Source organism: Lepidochelys kempii, chromosome 9 (assembly GCF_965140265.1).
Source record: "Lepidochelys kempii isolate rLepKem1 chromosome 9, rLepKem1.hap2, whole genome shotgun sequence".
Lineage (NCBI taxonomy): Eukaryota > Metazoa > Chordata > Testudines > Cheloniidae > Lepidochelys > Lepidochelys kempii.
In genome coordinates this window covers 93,893,278-93,913,022 of record NC_133264.1, presented here as the reverse complement: position 1 = coordinate 93,913,022, position 19,745 = coordinate 93,893,278, and the positions used below count along the sequence as shown (strand labels likewise).

General features: G+C 43.4%; 1 long non-coding RNA gene across 9 annotated transcripts in view; it reads right to left on the bottom strand.

Annotated features, from left to right (window-relative positions):
- Nucleotides 1-3,303: 3,303 nt before the first annotated feature.
- Nucleotides 3,304-19,745, bottom strand: part of LOC140916727 (uncharacterized) — a 28,339-nt gene continuing 11,897 nt past the window's right edge. For 6 of the 9 annotated variants that reach the window (XR_012160622.1, XR_012160623.1, XR_012160620.1 and 3 more), the window contains 2 exons: nucleotides 17,163-17,443; nucleotides 5,355-6,925 (listed from right to left, as the gene is read on the bottom strand). This is a non-coding gene — a long non-coding RNA (uncharacterized lncRNA). Of the gene's footprint in view, nucleotides 3,472-5,354; nucleotides 6,926-17,162; nucleotides 17,444-19,745 lie in introns of those variants that run through there. The other 3 variants (XR_012160628.1, XR_012160627.1, XR_012160626.1) reach the window with 3 other exon arrangements.

Genomic DNA, 19,745 nt, shown 5'->3' with positions numbered 1-19,745 from the left:
CTCTTCCTCCTGCCGCCTGTTCAGAGGCAGACACATAGGCGCCTAGGGAGCCTTTAGTGCAAAAACTTAAACGCTGAGTGAATTTAGGCACCTACAGCATTTGGCGGCAGCTGAGCGAAGGTTTTGTGAATCCCAGTGGGGCCTGATTCTGGGATTTACACACCTGAAGTGGCAGTTAGGTGCCCAAGTCTCTTTGAATCTTGGCCTAAGTGACTTAGAAGCTTAAGTTCCATTTCAAAAGTCATTTAGGTATTGATCTTCCCATGTGAGATCTAATATTGGGAGTGGGGGGGTGCTGGAGGGGAGGAAGCTTGTTTTGAACGGGGGGCGGAGGAATAGGAGAGGGAGTGAGGGGAGAGATTCAGATGTGGTGGGAGGGGAGAAGGAGTGCACCTGGCTCCAGGATGGGAAGGGGCATCCCAGCAGTCCCTTCTGCCCTTTCTATGGTAGTTTCTCCGTAGCTGGTATCCAGCATGCTCTGCTGCCCTCTCCACACCCTTGGCAGCTGGCACCCTGTGTGCCCTATGGCTCAGGTGCTGGTGCCCTGTCCCCTAGCCAAGCATTTGGTGTATGTGCTCCTGCTCCTTCCCCCTGAGCGGGGTGTCTCCAACGGGACCCAGGATGGCTGGAAGGCAGGAAGAGGAGAACCGTTCTTACTTGCTCCCGGCTGCTGGCTTGATCTCATGTGTCACGGTGGCTACTCCAACCCCTCCTCCAGGTTTCACTTTTTTTCATCCATGAGATATTGTGGAGGGGAGAAGAAACATCGATCACCCCCGAATGTTGCCATTGTGGGTGCAGTAGCTTTCCCTCCCCAACCCCCAAGTTCTGCTGTCCCTGTCTAATTAAGATGGTCTCATGATTAAAACATGGATTGTATGAATAGGGAGACTGTAACCCTAGTTCTGTCACAGGCTTCTTCGCTTAACCTCTCTGCATCTCAGTTTCCTCAGCTGTAAAATAGGTGTAAAATACTTTCCTCTCACAGAGGCGTTTGTGTGTTTTAAATTATCAAATCTCTGAATAGAATATTGAGCTCTGTGGATGAGAAACTCTGCGTAAACATAAAGTGTTATGATTATTAACACATAGCGTATGTGGTTTCAGGTGTCGTTTCCACAATGTAAGTCTTATTCTTCAGTGAACGTATACTGAAGTAGGTGCATATTTATAGTACAGAACAGTTTGTCCAGGACACACATTCTACTGCCATGTCACTAGTGTAAGCAGTGTCAGGATGAGCTCCACCCTGACATCTGGTGGTGAGGTGTGGCAAGTTGTGGAGGAGAACTTCAGGGGCCGATCTCATTTGCATGGGCACACCCACCACGCCTAGAATGAGACCATAGCTGCCCAAATGGTCACTGTGGCTGCTGTGGGATCCCCAGTGTCTCTGCTATTGGGGCAGGAAGAATAAATTGTTATTACCCTGATTATGGGAACTGTGCTTGGAACTGTACGTGGCCTTTTGTTATGATGGAGGGATTCACCATCAACTCAGTAGCACTCGCTAGGCAAGGGTCATGGGTTCCAAAACTGTGTGAATGGAGAGAGGCTGGGGACAAGTATTAATACTTGGTGGCATGGGCCCCCTGGTGAGGGCCTTACATGCTAATTGCACTTCCTCCTCTCTCCACTGTGGAATATCAGAGCTAATTTTGATTTCAGTAGAAGTCTAGTTATAGGCTGCTGAGCTCACTTTGGGCTGACAGTGCACCAGCACTGGGGCTCCCCTATTATAAGCTGAATTCACCTAAGAGCTGAAATCACTGAGTGTTGTGTTAAGTAGTGGGGGAGCCTGAAGATATATTGTGGAGCAGTTTGCGGGACGGCTGGTGAAGCAGTTCGATGCGGCGCAGTGTGTGGATGGCAGGAGCTGCTTGTGGGCCGTGGAGCTGAGCGAAGGAGTTCGTGGGGCGGCTGACGGAGCGGAGCGGAGCGGAGCGGAGCGGAGCAGAGCGCAGCTGAGCGAAGGAGTTTGTGGGGCGGCTGGCGGAGTGGAGCGCCGCTATGGAGCTATGGGGCGGTCAGCTTCAGATCACGTAAGGTGCCTCTTACCCCTGTCCCATTTCCACCCAGGTTGGGAGGTAAAGCTCCGCAGATAAACTTTCGAACTCTGGGGCTGCCCTGACCAGGGACAGAGACTTTTGGGGCATTGGACTTTTGGGACTTTGGGTGATTTGGGGTTGCTGGACTCAAGAACCAAAGGGAAAAGGGCATGCCCCCAATTTGCCTGGGGTGGGTTTTTTGCTCATGGGTTGTGTTATGAATCCTGTTGGTGGTGTTTCCCAAACATAATGCCACATTGTTTCTCTCTGTTATTAAAAGGCTTTTGCTACACTCAGACTATGTGCTTGGGAGAGAGGAAGTATTGCCTCTTGGAGGCGCTCAGCGGGGGTGGTATATATTTGTCCCAGGTCACTGGGTGGGGGCTCGAGCCGGTTTGCATTGTGTTATTGGAATGGAACCCCTAGATATTGAACCCGGCCCTTGTTGCTGCCAACTCTGACGGGCAGAAGGGTTACACTAGCAATGGTCATTGTGAAAAGAACATGTGTACTCCACCAGTTGTTAATTTACACAGAGATACAAATACAAAAGCCGTATGTACTAGATAGACTACATGTTTGGTTGAAGAAAAAAAGATGTAGGAAGCATTTGTACAACGTATTTGGTCATACAAACACTTCATGGGCAAATTCCTAATAAAGAGAGACAGTATAATAATGTTATATCAACTTCTATGTAGATTTCAATAAAAGACCTCAGCCAGGAATTACAGGGTCAATAGCCAAAGATATTTGGTTGACCATGGGTTCTAAATCAGTCAGTCTTGTAATGATTTGCCTGGTGCTCTTTTTTTTCAGTTAGAAATACTTTTGTTGATCTAAAATGTTAGCCTGCTCCATAAAATGAATGCCTAACATGAGAACAAAGAGCAATTATGTTCTTCACAAATCAGCTATTGACTATAATAATAAAAAAGAAGTAAATCCTGTCAGCTTGGCTCTGTGGCAGGACTTTCCAATGGTGCTTCATTCAAAACCACTTATGTAATCAACAATTAATGAGCTGCAAAATACTGCAGACCCCTTATTAACATACCTGCTAGAAAATAACCTTATACAACCATACTATTTTAAGAAATAAAAGACCTAATAACTATTACCAAGACAGCATCGCTTTGCTATTTTACTATTAGTTTTTCCCTGCCTGACAGTCTAAATGCCTGTAATTTTAGTCACCAGGACCACATACTAGTATAATTTTTTACAAGCAGAGAGCTGAAAGACCTTCTTATCTCTGACATTTATAGATAGCAGCTTCACCTGGCATCAGATTTTCAGCAACTTTTCTTAAGGTAGATGAAGTAGCACGAAGAGATGGCTGTCTTTCATAAGCTCCAACAAGTTAGCTTTGATTAAATTTTGTACAGTACAACTGAATTCCTTTGGGTAGGAATAGAAAGTCCTGTTGAGAGAAAACCAAGATGAAGGAAATCAACCCATGGTTATAAGATACTAAACAAGTCATAAAGTTTTCAAATAAAAGGAGCGCTTAGGAACTAGAAAATGACACTGTTTACTGGATGGAAGTGTAGGTATGTGCCCTGGAGAAAAAGGGGGTAGGAGGTCAGGGGGCAAATTCATCTCAGGTGTAACTCCAGTGAGGTCAGTATTGCTCAATATGGCTTTGATCCCACAAAGCAGTTAAGCGTGTGTTTAGTTTTCAAGCATGTGAGTAGTTCTGTTGAAATCAATGGCACTGCTCGGATGCAACTATATGGAAACCCAGTTAGCTGCTGTTACAGGCCCTGCTTCTGATCTCTGGTTTTTGACCTTGGTTTTATCTCCTGGCTCCAATAGCCAGTTTCTAACTTAGCTAACTGGTCTCCTGCTTCTAACTTCTGGTTCCTGATCTCAGCGTTAATTCCCAGCCCTGGCTCTTGACTTGGCCTCGACTCCTGCCTCTGACCCCCTGGTTCCTGATCCCAGATTGACCCATGCCACCGATTCCAGATGTCTGACTCTGACTCTGAGTCAATACACCGGCTGCCCGTGACCCGGCCCTGACACCCACCCATGTAACAGATCTACATAGGTTCTGCTGAGTTTAAGGCTATTTGGATCCATTGAGGAAAGCAGGATGTTGCCCTTTTTGTCATTGAAGTAAGCAGGATTCTGGACCTGATAACTTTGTTGTTAAACCATGAGGCAGAATGTGACTGATGCTATTTGCTCTTCAATAGCCACCTCTCTGCAACATTGAATGTAGAAGAAAAAATGTGCTTTTTAACAGGAAATCAAGAACATCATTCGGCTTCAATCCTCAGAGATTTGATAGAGAAAAGACTGCAGGATTGGGTCTACCATATTTTTTTTCTCCTTGGCTTCTCCAAAGTCTACTCTGTTTCTTCACACATTCCAAATCTTCCTCTTTGTAGTAAAAATCAATCAGAAACGTAACTTTAGTTTTTTTCTACACTGCACTAAGTAAAAAGGAACAACATACACATATTTAAGTATTGCCAGTTCTCATGATATTTATTTTTCTTAAACCCAGTTCCTGAAGAAATATGAATATGTGTTAATCTCAGTTTCCAGTTTAAAAAGGTAAGTTTTTAGCCCTGATAGTTGTGGAGAAAAGCAAGAAAACATGAACTTCTGAGGTTCAAAAAACCAGAACGAATCACTCCAGCACACTTTTACTTTTACACCTATATGATCCCTATTGACTTTGACAGCACAATGATCCCACGATGCAAATATGATAACAGGAGTAGGGCCTATTTATCTACCTCTCAATGGTTTCCTTGTTGTGTTGAGAAAGACTCTTGATCAGTGCTGCGGGGAAAAATATACATTACAAGGCCAAAATTTTGATGGGACACTTAAAATACTCCAAAATTGTTTCATTTTATGTAAAAGTTACTAGTGAAAAAGTTTGCTTTTCTCACACTAAATAACTTTCAAGTTTAAATCCAGAACTGTTTCCCTTCAAACGCCACCTCCCGCGCCCCCCCTTCTCTCTCCCCATCTTTGTGCTTCATTTATTCTCCAAGAGTCTCAGTCAGCAAGGTGAGATTGCTGATAATTATTCAGAGCTGCCAATTAACCTACTTAAAAGATCAGATAGGTAACTGACACTAATCATGTATAATCTCATTATTGGGATAATAATTCAATCAGCCAGTGAATTGACTGAAGACCACAGAATCTAAAGAACAAATTAAACTAGAAAATAAAACCAATACCTTAGCAGACAATATGCTTGAAAAACATAAAACTACAACTTTTCATCCAAAACTATAAAGCACACTATTTACAAGTAGAGAGCTGGTAAAATCCAGTCCAATTTTTTTATTTTGTTTTATTTTATTTACAGTTAAATGCCAATATCCATCATGAGTGATTGAATAATTCTAAAATGTATTCAATTGCAATGAAAAAAAAAGAGATTTAAAAGGACAATGGGTCTAAGAAGTCATGGGTTTGGCCATTATTTTTCTTAATGTAGAGGCACAGATCTGGAAAAACAAAGCAAAATTCTGCTTTGCGATTTACAAGGCAGGTTTTCTGTCCACAGTCTTTAATTCTTGTATAATCTGCCCTTGTCCCATGCTCAGAATTCCTATTAACATCAATGAGACTGTTATTTGATTGCAACAGTACACCAAATATATAGGTATTTCCAGGCCTGTAGAAAGACCTGGTTCCTGTGATATTAAAATGTGTCAAAAGTGGGGAAAAAGGGATACCGATTTATAGACTGTATGGCTAGGAAGGGCCATTTGATCATCTAGCCTGACATCCTGCATAATGCAGGCCAGAAAACCTCATCCATTGATTCCTGCATCAAACCCATAACTTCTGTCTGAGCTATTGCATATATCTGAGAAAGATATACAGCCTTAATGGAAAGGCTTCAAGTAGTCGAGGATCCATCACACTCTCAGGGAAGTTGTTCCAACGGTTAGTTATCCTCACTGTTTAAAAAAAAAAACATTTTATTTCTAGTCTGAGTTTATCTAGCTTCATCTTCCAGCTGGAACTCACTGGATCTTGTGATGCCTTTTTCTGCTAGACTAAAAATCCATTTACTATCAGAAATATCTTCTCCATGAAGATATTCATCGTCCATAACCAAGTCACCTCTTACCCTTCTCTTGAATAAACTAAATGAAATGGGCTTCTTAAGTCTCTCACTATAAGCCATGTTGTGTAGACCTTGAATCACCTTGTAGCTCTTTCCTGAAGCCTTCCCAGCGTATTCAAATCCTTTCTGAAGGGTGGACACCAGAACTGGATATGATAAGGGTATCTAAGATAACAGTAGGTGGGTCATGGCAAAGGTTGGCAACTATTGTGTCAGTTCTGGGTATAATTTTTAACAAGAAAAATGGTATTTCGAGTGCTAGCATTTGGTGTGCTTTGTTCGTGGGGAGGCAGATAAGTAAAAGGGTAAAAACAGGATGAGGACAGTCAATAAGGAGAGACTGGGAAGGATGGAGCGGGGGATAGTAGGCAAGCAGGGATGACTGAAGCAAGACTGAAGGGATTGCTGTGGAAGAGTGAGGCATATGACTGGACTAAAGTTTGTACTTCAAAATTTGAAATGTCCAAGTGTAGATATCAGTTACGGTATCAGGAGGCAAATGGTTTGAAAGCTGCTCCTGAGAAGGTGAATCTTTCACAGGCTGACTTTAAATCATCCTCTGAGCTGGTCCTGGCCATGTGTGTGGAGGATGTTAAGTCCCAGAGTGGATGTGCTGGTTCTAGTGAAGGAGAGGTAGGGAAGGGCTGAGGTGTGCTCACCCTCACATCTGCTGCTGGAGCTGCTGGTTCTGTTGTGAAAGGTTCTTCTGGTTGCTGGGACATTTGTAGGCTTCCCATGATATCTTCTCCCCATGGTCCTGGACCCATACCTGTGCAGAGAATAAGTGCAGATCCAAGAAACACACATCTGCATTGCCCATAAAAGATCTGGGGAAAGTATCTCAAACCACAGTGCGATTAGAACAAGCCATGGCTCTGCCTTTTCATAATCTAGCCATGATTTCCATATCTTTGAGCACTGTGAAGAGAGTTAGAAAGGAGGCTCCCTTCCACCCACAGTGAAGGGCCATTTCGATTAAATAGATCACATATGCCCTATAGCAAAGCACCATCGCTTACCCAGCACTAATCCTGACTCCCCAGTTTACTCGCTTGGTTAAAAAAAGACCGCTGTAAGTACTGTATCTAACTATGCTAGGGCTATTAGTATAAAAGCAGCCAGCGCAGGAGTGAATGCTGATCACAAGAATGAAGGCAGTTAGGTGTAGCAATAAGGAAGAACACATCATTTATGTTACTGCAGGTGACACAGCCATCAAGCTTACATTGTCAAATTTATCAGTTTTGACCATAAGTTGCCTTGCAACTGGGACAACATACAAATGCTCATTTGCTATAGCACTTGGCAAGCCTGGACCTATAAACACAAGCATCAGCTCTTAAATGCCCATTTAAATTATTTGTATAGAATCTAAATGCTGTATGTGCCAATGAAGCAGATAAGAAGGTAACACCTTGCATGGATGCTACATGGTAGCTGACCAGTGCAAGATAAAGAAAACCCATTGCAAAAGAAAAACACTTCCCCTAATTTGTAGAAAAATAGACATGCATCTGCTAAGTTTTCTCATTAAAACTTTCTCTGATAAAAAGCAGAGCTAAAAGATAATAGCAACTTTTTAAAAACCATATTGTAAGAGTCAAAAAGAAAAGGAGTCCTTGTGGCACCTTAGAGACTAACAAATATTAAAACAAAAAGACTTCAAAACCAGACTCCAAGGAGAGACTGCTGAATTGGAATTAATTTGCAAACTGGATGCAATTAATTTAGGCTTAAATAGAGACTGGGGGTGGATGGGTCATTACACAAAGTAAAACTATTTCCCCATGTTTATTCCCCCTCCCCCCCACTGTTCCTCAGATGTTCTTGTTAACTGCTGGAAATGGCCCACCTTGATTATCACTACAAAAGGTTCCCCCGCCCCCGCTCTCCTGCTGGTACAGTGTGTATGATAACACCTATTGTTCTCTGTGTGTACAAATCTCCCCACTGTATTTTCCACTGAATGCATCCGATGAAGTGAGCTGTAGCTCACGAAAGCTTATGCTCAAATAAATTGGTTAGTCTCTAAGGTGCCACAAGTCCTGCTTTTCTTTTTGCGAATGCAGACTGACACGGCTGCTACTCTGAAACCCGTGAGAGTCAAGAGACACTGGACCAAATACAGTGTTGGATTAATTCACTACGACAAACACTGGCATTGATAGGAAAGGTCTACTCATGTGAGTAACTTTTACTCACTTGCGTGAGTGTTTTGACTCCGAGGCCCTTTATCACTGCTTTAAATTACTGATTTTTGGATGGTACAGTCCCAACTAAGTGTAGATCTCTTGATCCATTTTTCTCCTCCTTGTGATTTCAGATCAGCAATATTTTTTTCATGGGTTAAGTATGAAAGTTGCACACTGATAATTAAATATCGAAGGCTCAGATCACATTAAATAGTGGCAGTAGTTTAAAAACCCTAAGTGAATGGAACATATTGCACTGAATAGCTCAATATCAGATACATCTGATTGTATGCACTCGTCTCTAAGATGGGTATCAGTAAAGTCTTTGGTGAGACTTAAATGCAAGTTAGTGGGTTACAGGTTGTTGTAATGAAACATAAAACCAGCGTCTCTACTGAGTTTCTGATTTTTTGGTGTCTAGCAGAGAAAGGAATTTAAGCTCCCAAGCTCATCTTTTCAAGGTATTGTGCAAGTTTTCTTTGAATATGAGCATTGAGGTGTCCGACAGGGTGTGATCATGTGAAAAGTGTTCAACCATGGATGACAAGGGTGTTTTTGTGTTTTATCCTCTTTCTGCATGAGAAAGTAGGGATTGTCTAATATGGGCCACATGGCTGTTGTTGGGGCATTTGATGCACTGATGGGGCATACCGCATATTGTGAGAGGCATGTGCAGTACCCAGGGATCTTGAAAGGTGTGGGGGTGCAGGAGGGGTGTTGATTATAGTAGCAGTGGAGAAATGCACCAGGTTTTGCGTCTTCTGTTTTCGCTTCTGTGAAAGGTTAACTTGCTAATTTCCATCAGAGAACAAAAGAAAGTTGGGACTCCATAGAGGGGAAAGATACAAGACAGAAAAACAGAATAGTCCATCCACCAAAGATGCTAGAGCTGGACAGCAGGCCATTGGCCCTCTACTTCAGGGACACAGCACTGAGTAGAGAAGGATTGCGTGGCCTAGTGGGGTTTGTTAAGCACTGAAACTCTGAACCTTGTGAATTCCTATGACCCTTGATTTGTATATATTTGGGCTCCATTGGAGCTGGCTTGCAGCAAGCATGCTTGGCTATGGTGAGGCTGGTTTATAACCAATTGTCAGACTTGGCCATGAATTCAGTCCATCCACTTAGAAATGTGGGTGCTGGTGAGGGTGGCAGTTTTTTCTCCTCAGCTGCACAACCTCTTCAAATCACGCACATGGAGCCAATTGCCATTGTTAAATATGACAAACAAGGCAGTGCCGCCAACTCTGCGAGTCTCACCGTATTTGATGTTTCTCTTCAAGCCCCCGCTGCTGGAGTTATGGGATTATGTGAGATTCTCAGTTGTCATTTAAAAAAAAAAAAGTTTCCAGCCCTCCTGTTTGCAGAGCAAAGCTTGAACATGTGACCCCCGAAGGCTTAAAACTAAAAGGCAAATGAAAAGAACCCAAAATGTTTCAGGTTTCATTATTTTAATCTTATGATTTTTAAACTAATCACATGTTTTTTCGGGGGCCTGACTCATAATTTAGGAATGCTTGGGGTTGCCGTACTGAAAAAAGATACAGCAATCTGTGACTTTCAGGTCCATACATGCCCCAAAAGAGCTTTCCTCTGCCCATCTCTAAAGCAGAGAAATCAAGACCCAGGTTCTTTCAGCCAGGCCCAAAAGAAAAGTTGATGACTTGCAGCTTTGTACAGCCAGCACAACTCCCTGGAGCCTGGCGGTCACTTCCTCATCCTCTGGTCTGCATTCCAGGTGCCCTCAACCACATACTGCGGTTCCTCCCTGTGCAAGCTCTCTCCAGGAACCCCTAGCCTGCCCTCCTGTTTTTCTCCACATACTCATGATTTCTAGGTGGTGGAGTCTTCTTTCCTAACTCACAGGTTAGGCAATTTCTCCAGAGAGGGCAGGTCCCACTCCTGGTTTCTCCAGCAAGCTGTTAGCACCGTCCCTGGCTTCCTCACTGATGCATCCTACCACACTGTGTGCAATGCACTGCGCTGTACTGGGGCTAGAATTACCCACCTAATGAATCACGAGTATATGCAGAGGAGGTGTGTGGGCTAGGGACTGGGAGTTCTTTGAAAGACCTTACATGACAACAACTTCTAGGCTGAGCTTGGTCACTTCTTGATAAAAGCCTGGAAGAGGTTTGCTTTTGTGAGTAAGCACAAGCTGCCTCTTCATTTTTCTTGATGTGTTTTTTCAACTGTGGTTTGCGCATTGGCCTGCTAAACCCAGGGTTGTGAGTTCAATCCTTGAGGGGGCCATTTAGGGATCTGGGGCAAAAATTGGGGACTGGTCCTGCTTTGAGCAGGGGGTTGGACTAGATGACCTCCTGAGGTCCCTTCCAACCCTGATATTCTATGATTAACTGTACTCCATCTGAATATGTTGTAGGCAGGAATGGCAGGGGTTGATGGGGATTCAATGTAGGCCCCAAGATGGGTTTTTGTGATTGTCACATCCAAAAAGATTCATCATCACCCTCCAACAGCTGGACCCTGCCCTGGAGCATCTTTTGGCTTAAGGGATCCAGCGTGCAGCCACTTCTGTTCACCGTGCAGCTTTTCCACTGCGTGCCAGCGGAAGTTACTACCCTTCACATGAGTATATGACTGGTTCCTATAAAAGTCTCTCTGGTTGTTTCTGAAAGGACAGTTGGTAGTATTAGATCATACTTTCAAACACACACAAGCTGAAAAGTCTGAGATAAAATAAGGAAATTAATCTGAAGTGGTTTAGGATGAATAACCACGGGCTTTCCATAATAACCATAATTTAGAGATTGTACAAATAGAATGAAAACAACAGTGAAGCAAACAAATGACCTCTGACAAATAAAACCACATGCATTTCCTATAGCTTTTCTTAAACACCACTAAACAGAAGGCTTTTTGTTAAAATGTGTTCTGATAATGTACCCTGTAGACTAAAAGAATGTGCAACTCTGGAAAAGACTGAATTATGGGATCTATTTGTAGGAGGAGGAGTTGCATGCAATAGTTTAATGAACTGGAAGTATATTAGTTGTTAAAGGGAGAGCTAATGGAATGTGTTGTTTATTAAGACTTTATTTTACTCAAGTACTGGTGTTTAGGCTGTGCTCATTATGTGTGTCATTATTTTATTAATACACATACTGCAAAGCTCATAACAGAATCTTAGTTCCACAAAACTACATCGCAGCTTCTAATTTAATGCACATTTTATTAGTCACTTTTGCAGTCTTCATGCTAAACCTATACAGTTTAGACTTTCTGGACAGATCCTCAGTGGGCGTAAATTGACATAGCTCATTTGCTTTCATTAGAGCCATGCCAGCTGAGCATCTGGCCCTTTTACCTTTTTTACACACAGTAATCATCCTAGTGGGAAGTGAAATAAATGCACACAGACATCCCGACTCAGCTTCATTCTAATGTCCATTTATTGCACTATAGATATGTTTTAAATGCAAAGAGAAACACACATAAAAATAAAAGGAATACTTGTGGCACCTTAGAGACTAACCAATTTATTTGAGCATAAGCTTTCGTGAGCTACAGCTCACTTCATTGGATGCATACTGTGGAAAATACAGAAGATGTTTTTATACACACAGACCATGAAAAAATGGGTGTTTATCACTACAAAAGGTTTTCTCTCCCCCCACCCCACTCTCCTGCTGGTAATAGCTTATCTAAAGTGATCGCTCTCCTTACAATGTGTATGATAATCAAGGTGGGCCATTTCCAGCACAAAGCCAGGTTTTCTCCACCCCCCCCCCCACCCCCAAACCCACTCTCCTGTTGGTAATAGCTTAGCTATTAAAACCTGGATTTGTGGAGAAAACCTGGATTTGTGCTGGAAATGGCCCACCTTGATTATCATACACATTGTAAGGAGAGCGATCACTTTAGATAAGCTATTACCAGCAGGAGAGTGGGGTGGGGTGGGGGGAGAGAAAACCTTTTGTAGTGATAAACACCCATTTTTTCATGGTCTGTGTATATAAAAACATCTTCTGTATTTTCCACAGTATGCATCCGATGAAGTGAGCTGTAGCTCACAAAAGCTTATGCTCAAAGAAATTGGTTAGTCTCTAAGGTGCCACAAGTCCTCCTTTTCTTTTTGCGAATACAGACTAACACGGCTGTTACTCTGATACATAAAAATGTTTCCCTAGAAATGAAATCTTCCTGCACAGAATCCAGTCTACAGCTTCATAAAAACTAGGGATGGATCCTCAGCTGGTTTAAATAAGAGTAGCTCCACGGACTGACGTAAAGCTGTGCTGATGTACACCTGCTAAGGATCTCACCCTATCTATTTATTTGCATTGACTGAGTGGCTATCCCCAAAGTAGCTCCATCAAACTAGTATATATCTGAATACCCAGAGTAAAAATAATAAAGTTGGCTTAAATGTATTGGAGTGCTACTCCCAATTTTAGTAAGAATGATTTCTCATAAAACACCTTGCTGTCAGGCAAGGTTGGAATTTAGCCTTAAATAAATACATAACTGTTATGTTCAGATAACAAATATTGACAAACAAATGACAGGAAATTCAGACCTCAAGCTGATCCACATGAAACCAGACAAAATGGTCTTAGTTAGAACTGTACAAATTCCCTCTATCATGTATTTCTTCATGTAAATTACATTTTGAGCTCTGGGCGGTTGGTTTGTTTGCTTTAATTTTGTTTCACAGAGGAAAATGAAAAACGTGTGGTCTGTCTTATGTGTCTGTTTTGCATTTGGACAGTTTGTCGTGAAGCGGGCTGTCTACTCAGCAGACTAGACCAGTGGCTCTCAACCTTTCCAAACTAATGCTTGGACTTTCAGGAGTCTGATTTGTGTTTCATATCCCAAGTTTCACTGCATTTAAAAACTACTTGCTTACAAAATCAGACCTAAAAATACAAAAGTGTCACAGCACACTAGTACTGAAAAATTAGTTACTTTCTCATTTTTACCTTATAATTATAAAATAAATCAATTGGAATGTAAATATAGTACTTGCATGTCAGTGGATAGTATATAGAGCAGTATAAAGTCATTATCAATATGAAATTTTAGTTTGTACTGACTTCACTAGTGCATTTTATGTAGTTTGTTCTTTTTGGATGCTACAATACTAATTAAAGGGACAGGAAATTTTATACCAAGGGTCCCTCATCATTTTGATTTGTGCATTACATGGGAAAATGACGCGCCACCACTTTCCATTGAGCACAAAACAGTTACTTGTACAGATCTGATTATTTGTCAGTCGGCGGCCAAAGTCAACAGAAATCTTTGCGCTGGTCTCTGTTGACTTTGGATCAGGATCCTAGTGTACAAACTGAAATTAGGTGAGAAATCACAAACAAATGTTGAAAGCAACATGAAAAGTCAAATGCACAAGCTAAATCTTCTCCTTAGAAGTGTAAATGTATCTGATTGGCATTTATATGGCAGATAGACCCTGCAGACATTGACATTTGCAGCATTACACTTGTCCAGGGATGAACATGATGAATTTCTTCAACACAAGGCACAAACACAATTTATTTTTTTTTTTTTGCTCATCCTACATAATCATTACCCAATATATTTTATGCATGGAAAAGGAACTCCCATTCCGGCCTTTTTCTAGAATTTGAATGCTCCATGTCACTTGTATATCATAATAGCACCAATTCTTATTTACATAGGCTCATTTGTTTCCAAATCCAAAGATTCTGGACAAATTTATCCCTTAGATACTTATAGGGTCTCCATTACTGAGATCTTCACAACCTGTAGTGTATCGGATCTTTAATGTAATCTAAAATATCAGTGTACAACATCCCACAGCACCTGTTTACAGTTTTAGAGATGGAAAATTGAGGCACGGGGGGACTAAGTGGCTTGCCCAAGATCACACAGGAAGTGCATGGTAGAACACAGGATTTGAACCCAGGTCTTCCACATAGTAGGCTACTGTCATCCTCTGGATTAGCCTCCCTATAGATTATAAACTCTGTAATCCCTCTCAAATCAATTGTAAACTATGCAGCACAGTTTCTGAAGAAGTCTCCAAATTTGCACACCTAAGAGTGCTCGGGTTTTTTGGTTTTTTTTTTTTGGTAACATGTGGTAAACCACTCTAGGTGCACAAAATGCACTAGTTCATTTGTACATACAAATACGGTTTCTGATATTGCTTGCCTAAAGCAATGTCTCCACTACCACTTATGTCAATAGGTCACTCGGGGGCTTGAAAAAACACCCCTCTGAGTGACATAAATTACACTGACAAAGGCATTGGTGTGGACAGTGCTATGTCGGTGGGAAAGCTTCTCCCACAGACATAGCTACCGTCACTCTTTTGGGGGGTGGTTTAATTATGCTAAAGGGAGAGCTCTCTCCCATTCGCATAGAGCAGCGACGCGAGAGATCTTACAGTGGCACAGCTGCATTCGTACAGCCATGCCGCTATAAGCTCTCTAGTGTATCATAGAATATAGAATATCAGGGTTGGAAAGGACCCCAGAAGGTCATCTAGTCCAACCCCCTGCTCGAAGCAGGACCAATTCCCAGTTAAATCATCCCAGCCAGGGCTTTGTCAAGCCTGACCTTAAAAACCTCTAAGGAAGGAGATTCTACCACCTCCCTAGGTGGTGTAGATATAGCCTTACTCATGCAAGTAGTACCCTTGACTTCAAGGAGCGAGCAGGATTTGGCCCAGTTTTCACATCCAGAGTTCAGTCGATTTGTATGCAAAAACATGGCCCTCAAAAGCAAGTGTGCAAAAATGTAGGTGTCAACTTTTAGATCTAGAGACTTGATTGAAAATCTTTTGAACATTTAGACATATGCATACAGGGGACACTTCACTCACCACTGCAACACAGCCATTTCTGAAGTAAAATGAAGTAAGCTTTTTAAAGCGGTCATAGCAACATCATAAAATATTCTAGGACAGAAGGTGAAGGGGGAATTTTCAGGAGGCAGAATGTAATTACCTAATTGGAATTTTGCCAGGATACCAGAACTAACCCACCATTATTGAGAAAAAGAAGTCTGGAGTCTTTTATGTCTGATCTGAAATACAGCACTTGTAGTAACAAAATTCACCCTAACACCCTGCTGGGATATCATTAAGCCCTGGGTCAAAAGGAAGTGTATCACCTTCTGGATTGCTGGCACCACTTCCTAGGACATGTTAAGTGTCCTAAGAGGTCTCTCATCTATTACGTCCTAGAGAATATAAAATAATTGATTTTGTCTACAAGTATGTGTTAGGGAGAAGCAGGTCCCTGACCCTAACAATGTACAGGCTTAAGTAGAAAACACAGAGTGTTTATATTAAGAGAAGAACACAAGCTTGGGTCAGGGGTGAAAGTAAGTTAGAGAACTTACCGGTATGCCGGAGTCCTGAGCAGGGGGCATGGCCTCAACCGGAAGAGGCGTGGCCTTAAATCTCGATTTAAAGGGCCAGGGCTCCAGCTGCGGTAGTGGTGGCTGGGAGCCCGGGGCCCTTTAAATCACCCCCGAGCTACCAGCTGCAGAGGCGGCTGGGAGCCCTGGGGCTCGGGGGTGATTTAAAGGGCCCAGGGCTCCAGCTGCCGCTACCGCAGCAGAGCCCCAGGCCCTTTAAATCACTGAGGAGCCCTGGGGGCTCCCAGCTGCCACCGCTACCCTGGGGCTCTGGGCTCTGGCAGAGCTTTAAAGGGCCTGGGGCTCTGCTGTGGTAGCAGCTGCTGGAGCCCCGAACCCTTTAAATCCCGGCCTGAGCCCTGCTGCCCGAGCCCTGGGGTAGCGGCGGCCAGGCTCCATCGGGGATTTAAAGAGCCCCGGGGCTCCAGCTGCCGCTACCCGCCCCGGCCCTTTAAATGCTACCCCAGGGCTTGGGCAGCAGGGCTCCGGCGGGGATTTAAAGGGCCGGGCAGTAGCGGTGGCTGGAGCTCCGGGGCTCTTTAAATCCCCTCCGGAGCCCCGCCGCCGCTACCCCAGGGCTTGGGCAGCGGGGCTCAGGCGGGGATTTAAAGGGCCCCAGGGCAGTAGCGGCGGTTGGAGCGTCGGGGCCCTTTAAATCCCTGCCAGAGCCCCGCCGCCGCTATACCAGTGCTCGGGCAGCAGGGCTCAGGCCGGGATTTAAAGGGTCCCGGGGGGGTGGGGGGGAGGTAGCAGCGGCTGGAGCTCTGGGGCCCTTTAGATCTCCACCGCAGCCCCTCCGGCACTACCCCAGGGCTTTAAATTGCCCTCTTGGAAAGCCAGTCCTGGTACGGCGCACCGGCTCTTACCGGTACGCTGTACCGGGGCGTACCGGCTTACTTTCACCCCTGGTCAGGGTTCATTAATGCATATTAGTGGATCCTGACTTAACTACAACCTTTTCCCTAGTAAAGGCTCAGGTTCACCTCTTTTATTTTGATTTACTGGTCAAGATTGACCCTTGACCTCAACCAGATAAACTGAATTAATAGGGGATAACCTGCATTTATATTAGGACTAAAAACTATAGGCAAAAGGCAGGCAGAGGAAGGGAGAAGGGGTCTGAGATGTAATGTGAGATCTATTTATTTTGAGGGGGGGATATTTTCTCTTCTTGGCTATTTGCACGCCTGTGTGTGAGAGAGAGAGAGAAAGAGCAGATATTGCATAGCTGCAGGTCTATAATATCCTGTTAGTGAAAGGGAAGTGACTCCCCCCACCCCAAACTTCAAGGCAGCAGTCAGAAAAAAAGTACTTTTACCCAAAGAAAAATCTGATTTGTGTGTGTCTGCCACTTCTGCTCCATGTACAAAATCACTTGAATTTCACAACTAGCATCTCAATCCAAAGTTATATTTTTAGATAAGTGCACTTGATGTAACCCACCTCAACATGTGCAAATCCCGCGTGTGCCACTGAGTAGCCAAATGCACCAGTAGAGACTGTGCAGAGTGGAACTGTTCAATGCAGAATGCTGGGTTCCAAATGCTGAGCTGGGAGGAACATGAGCATAAGTAGAGTAGGTTGAGGCAATTCCCATGCCCTAGAACTATGGAAACATCTAGTTAGTATGCACCACACAACAATGTAGGCTGATCCCTTTGCTAATGAATACTGTGTGCAGAGTTCAGTGTGTGGTTTAGTTGAAATCTGTGCAGCCAGTCCACCTGTAAGAAAACATTGATATGTTTGTGCATAGTCAAATATCGACGAGCTGTTCTCTAGTAGCCAGAGAGATATTAAAGAACTATTTCCTTACTGATACAAAGTGATGTAGTTTACTACTGATTGAAAACATCCTGAGGATTGCAATTTCTGTCACCAGTTTAACAAATTTAGAAGGCTCCTTTTGTGCCTTTGGCCGCAGAATTGTGCAAAGATATTTTTGTACAGCACCTTGCACAATGGCACCCTGGTTCTTGATGGGTGTTCCAAGGCATTGCCACAATACAAGTGATAACTAATAAGGTAGAGACCCTAAGGAGAATTACCCCACCCCTCTTGCTTCCTTGCACAGGGGTCCAGATTGGTTCCAGCACTTGCTATACTTCAGGCTTCGTGACACTGGCAGCATTAGCTTCCCAAAAAGATTACACCTTCCCTCCACACTGCTCCATTTACAAGGGTTGCATTAACTGCCTGTATAGCATGTGTCTCCTAACAGTCTCCACGAGGAATTCTGGCTTTGCCATCCGGAATCCCTCCAGTGTGTCCTACTGCAGCAAGGTCTGTATTTGGCCCCCGTAATGGGGGTAATAGGTTAAAGCCCTGAACATGTAACATAATGGAGACTCTTGTGATGCTTGAATGCAAATTTGAATGAAGCTTTTCATCCTCCTCTCACATGGACAAAAGAAGGCTATGCATCCCTCTTTTCCAAATGAGATTCCATTGTCCTTCCATATATGATTGCACCAGTGACCTGACTTGCAATATATCCTGATTTGTTTTTGAGTGATGGTAGAAGGGATTGCAATACAATCATTGATTATTGCAATGGGAAAAATACTGCAGTGTAGGCGTTTTACTGACAGGTGCAAGATATATTTCCACGGCTTTGTTGATGTTAACATCCCTGAAAAAATGGAAATCCTTGCACTTAGCCGTAATAGGGCAGATTCTCATTCATGCAAACATCCTGAGTAGGGCTGATGTTTACTGGGGAGGGATCCTCCCACAAGGCTATTTGCCTCCCATCCTGCCTACAAGGCAGAAATGTATTGGGTTCTGCTGGATGCAGAGTTCTCCACACACAGGGTAGCAGCGGGGCACGATTTGCCTCCAAATATTAAGCGACTGTGTGTTTCTGTGCTGACTTGTTAATTCCATAGGGCTCTCATCAGTAAAGATGTCAGCATTTCTAACTAGCTTTTCAAAAATGACCCAGCACACACAACCTTTAAAAAAGAGCGTTTTGGCACTGGCTGTCTATTTCTGAAGAGGTCAAAGGATGTGGAGGGAAGAATTTTGATATGCATGTGCACCAATACAGAGAGTGGAGTTTATATGGAGAAGTCTTGGGACTCCTTTCCCTCTACTCCCCCTGCTTGCTACCATCCCTAATTTCAAACAACGTATTTCCCTTGTGTTACCATGATGTTTCCTTTACATTTCTGTGCATCAAGACTTCTCATCTTCTCCAATCCTATCCCACCACACAAACATACACCAGCACTCGTCCTTCGCGTTCGTCATTCCCTTAGTCAGTTGCTGTTAACTACACAGTGACTCCCCTGGTGTTAACAGAAGAGCTGTGTGAACTATTTTTTTATTTTTGACATTCATTCAGATCAGAGCTGGAGTGGTTATGGTCAACCCAGTAAACCTATGGGAGGCACAGAACCCAAGACAGGCTGCCCTTGTCATTTGGCTTTCCAGGAGCCCTGACCTTAACAAACACACTTGATGATCCGACATGATATCTTGGCTGCCTACTTGGGCTCATCTGTTGGGATGGCATTCTGCCTGTTCACAAGATAATATGCTGGTTCCAGGAGTTCGTAGATGCTAAGCAAGGACGGGTTTACATTAGCAGCGTGCACAGAACTATGAGTGTAGCGTTTCTATTGTATTGGTTACCCAGATAGAGTGCGGTAGCTTTCTCTTGAAAAAGGCTCTTCCTTTATGAGGTTATCCCTGATATACAACTTCCGTCTTTCAACATAATCAGAATCTATTATACGTTTCATGGCACATTTTCTCTTTGACTTGATTGGGACCTTTGGGAGTTACCATAACGACGATGGTAAACAAGAACACACATCTCACTAAATACAAAATAAACTACTCGGGCTGGGATTTACAAAGGCACCTAATGGAAACGGGTGTCCAACTACTATTAAAATTCACCTGTGACAATAGTAAAGGATCTACAGAAAGTTGCTTTCATTTGACACTGAACAAGGAACTGTATTAGAATGGAGAAAACAGCATGCGTCTTGAAGTTACTCTATCTTTGCCTCTGCCTAG